This window comes from Triturus cristatus, chromosome 4_1, assembly GCF_964204655.1.
Source record: "Triturus cristatus chromosome 4_1, aTriCri1.1, whole genome shotgun sequence".
Classification (NCBI taxonomy): domain Eukaryota; kingdom Metazoa; phylum Chordata; class Amphibia; order Caudata; family Salamandridae; genus Triturus; species Triturus cristatus.
In genome coordinates, this window is record NC_140585.1 from 321,893,079 (window position 1) to 321,896,927 (window position 3,849).

A 3,849-nucleotide genomic window follows, 5' to 3' on the forward strand; every position below is an offset into this window, starting at 1 on the left:
AACAAAAACAGTACAAGAATGAGAACGGGCAGCAATAACGTACACAGTCCCGTAAACCAATGGGGAAGCCAGGTGGACCAGCCTTCATACCAGTCCTGCTTTGGGGCACCTTCCTCCTTTCCAGCTGCGGTCAGTAGTGGGAGTAGCTGCCGGGCGGTGACATGGGGATGGGTAGGGGCAGGGTGGGGGGTAGAAAACTATGGATTACGGAGGTTTACAGGTAAGTTAACATAGACATTAATAAAAATGAATTTTGTTGCGTGCACTGCATCGCATTTGGGGATGTAGTGCACGCAACGAAATTTGTTTTTATTAATTTATGTGTTTACTTACCTGTAAACCTCCGTAATCCATAGTTTACTACCCCACACCCTGCCCCTCCCCCTCCCCACGTCACCGCCCGGCAGCACCTCCCACTACCGACCGCGGCTGCTCCTTTCGCATGTCCGTTTCAATCGATGCAGTGTTTGAATGGCAAGTGTGAGTGTCCCATTATCCATGTTACTTCCTAGGATGAAAGTACAGCAGAACACACCAATCCTTGCACACACCCCTCCCTCTATTGCAGTCATCAAGTTCAACACATATCGGTGTTGAATCACCATGAGGCAGAGTTCTTTTTTGTTTGCATTAAGACCAAGCCCAGTACTGTTCATCATCTTCAGCAGCTGCCACCTAGTTATTTGAAACCAGCAGGCGTGTGCGTTCATCTGCACAGTGGAAAAAGTTACAGAACTTCCTGCATTTCCTTATTTGTCAGTAAATAGTGTGAATTATTCCGGAATGTCCTTGTACTGAGCCTAACCGAAATAATTGGCAGTTCTTTTTTTTTTTTTTTTAGCCTGATGCAATAGAGTTGCTTTCTACTGTAGGGGATGTTGGTACAACTCTGACAGATCCACTCCAGGGATGACCAGGGCAGGGGTATGTATGGTAATGAGGGAGTAAACACCTCAGCATCTGGGATGAGCTGAGCACATGCAAATTCCCCATGCTGCCAGTACAGATCCATCAATGTGGGGATGCCCCATTGCATGTCCGGTATGTGCAGTAAATACCCCACAGCTCTCATTTGTGCTGAGTTGAATCATTCCTTTGCCTCTAAAACATAAGAAATACAGTGTCTGTTTCCGTACAATCAGGAGTTGCCCCTTCCCCTCTAACCACATGTACCTATTTATATCACTGTCCCATTTTTCCTGACGGAGTTATCTACGTTAGAATTTAAACCTCCCCTACGTATCTCATTTCCCTTTTTATCATCGTGGTGGATGGCCCTAAACTAGATTGCACCAGACAGGCTAAGGGCCACCATGGGACCACAGATGGAAGCGGGAGCGGACATGTTTGTGCACTGGTGTGGTGGCTTCGCTACCTCCAAGAATCATTTTTTGGGAAAGTCTTGGGGCCAAACAGTATCCTCCGCTACGGTGCCCTGCCTGCTCATCCTATCTAGCTATTTGAATCTCTCTAGGTTTGGCATAAAGGTACAGTGCTGTGGGACTGGTCTTGTAGCGAGTTACAGTTACTACTACTCTATGGGGTTCTACTCTGTTGTACCTTGGCCCTAATCCTACATATGTAACAGTGGAGGAGGTATTTTTCTCTTTCGGGTCTACCTCTTTCGGTAAATAGAGCCTGTCTACTCCTAACAATGCCAGGGTGATGTTTGGGCTCCCATAGCGGTCATGTGCTGATACCAGGTATTGTGTAAGAGTGCACCATGTAGTGAGTGTGGTATATTGGCGTTGGGTTCAGTGTAATTGTAAGTGGGATGGGAGAGGCCCCTGTGCATGGGCTCTAGAGATGTCGGGATAGGCTTTATTTCCAGGCTACAGATGGATGCAGCCACACCCAAACTAAACAGAGAGTACAAAAAAGGTACAATCATGCCTAAGTTTTGAAACATTGCAGGGCTTGGGATGATTTTCGGAAAAGACATCTGTAGTCTTCTGCCTATTGGGGGGTTATCTTTTGCTTTGGTGAAAGTGCTAAAATAATTTGTTTGCAGATGTCTGTGAAAAACACAGTCTGTGGTCTTTGACTTGCGCACTTGGGCCTGATTGTGGATCTGAAAGTAGTTACTGCAAAGTGGTGGTCCTCCATAAAAGTGGTGTACTTGTGGCACCACTGCAGACCTGTTGGACAAGAGCTGTGGTTTATGGATTAGTTTAGGAAAACATGTATTTGTATGCATCATCATAAATCAACCTTGGGGTTTCCAGTGCCATTCCTTTTTTTCGTGTTGTGCCCTCTTTTGTTTTATCCGCAAAATTTTAGAGGGGTACCAGAAGGTGGCCCCATTTGTGGTAATTATTTAAAAAACAGTGGTGAATGCTTATTTATGGCTCACTTGGGTCTTTACTCAGAATTCATTGTCTCTCCCCCCTCACAACAGCGGGAAGGTACATTTTTGTAAGCGGGTGATCTCATATATTTAGCTGCTTGTTATGATCATTGTCAGTCTTCTAGCCTCCTACCTTCCTTAATGAACACAGAGGTAATTTTATTGATGTGGGATGTGCCTTTTGACCTATGCATTCAAAGGGTTTTGTGAAGAAGGGGCGGGCCATGCTTAGGTGCTTGTTAATGCACACACTGGACTCTGAGCTCCTGAACTTGTCCCTCTGGCTCCGGCACGCATTGTGCAGTGTGATTCTCCATAGCGGCGCCAGGTGCCCTGGTCACACACGTTTTCTAAAGACTTCTTTTGGGCAAGTGTTTGGCTTTTTTTGCAGGTCTTTTAGGCGCTTCCTTTAGTTCTCATGTGATTTGGTTATTTTCACAGAATTTTACCGGAGGGGGTCGGAGAGAGTTCCCGTGGCCCACATGTGTTTCTGCTATGACGTTGTCTGAGATTGGGCTTACTTGCTCCCCTAGACAGTGTGTACAAGGCCTTGTGTGGTGTTATCTTGGTCGCTAGGCCAAGTACGGTGGTGTGCCTATTTCTGAGTACCTAGCATGGAGCTGTGATGGATTTTTACTGACCTTCCCCTTTCCAGCACTCCCTTTTTTTTTTACTACACTCCACCCCAGATGTTTGGGCCTGTTCTCCTCGGCTATGGCCAGAGACTTCCAGCCTGGGACATGCTACCTTTGATGTTTTGGAAGGAAATAACCTGAGGAGCAGGCTTTGGGTGTTCTGGAGTACTTTGAGGAAAATGAGGAGGCAGGATGTTGCTTAATGGAGAGTCCGTTGCAAGGCCTGAACTTCATCAGATTTTTCCCGATGCGGGTACCAGACTGGGATGATCGATTGTTCGGATAATCTCCTTACTGACTGTGGTGGTTTGTGAATGGTCAGAGTTTTATGCAGGGCACCATTATACCAAGTGTGTGGGAAATCTGGCTCCCGATACTGGAACATCGCCTTGTTTTGGAAACAACAGTGGGCCTCTATTAGCCTGGAGGCAATTGCAGGTGGCGGGGACCCCATGCCATGAGGGATTTTTGGCCCTAGGCCGGAGGCCTGGGAATGGGGTCCCTTTGATCTCATAATAGGAACTCATCCTAACCGAACTCGGATGAGGGGACCTGGGTACCTGTTTTTATGTGCTAGTGGGGGGAGCCTGCCCCCATCAAACTGCACTCCCTCGGGATGTGGCCAGTTAACTCTGCCCCGGACGATCAGCAGCAGAGTGGGGCCTAGGCTCCTGCAGGCATCCAAATGATGGACTTTTGTCTGGACTCCAGAACGTATGGCAGCCCTTCCACAAACGCAAGTGAGGACTTGAAAGTCCTAATGTTGTCTTACTAGTCGTTATTCTGAAATGTTTATTGAGGTGTGCGTGAAGTGTATGTTCTGCATTGAGGGTTTGAATCTACTGCGCATTTGAGTTTTGTGTTGGT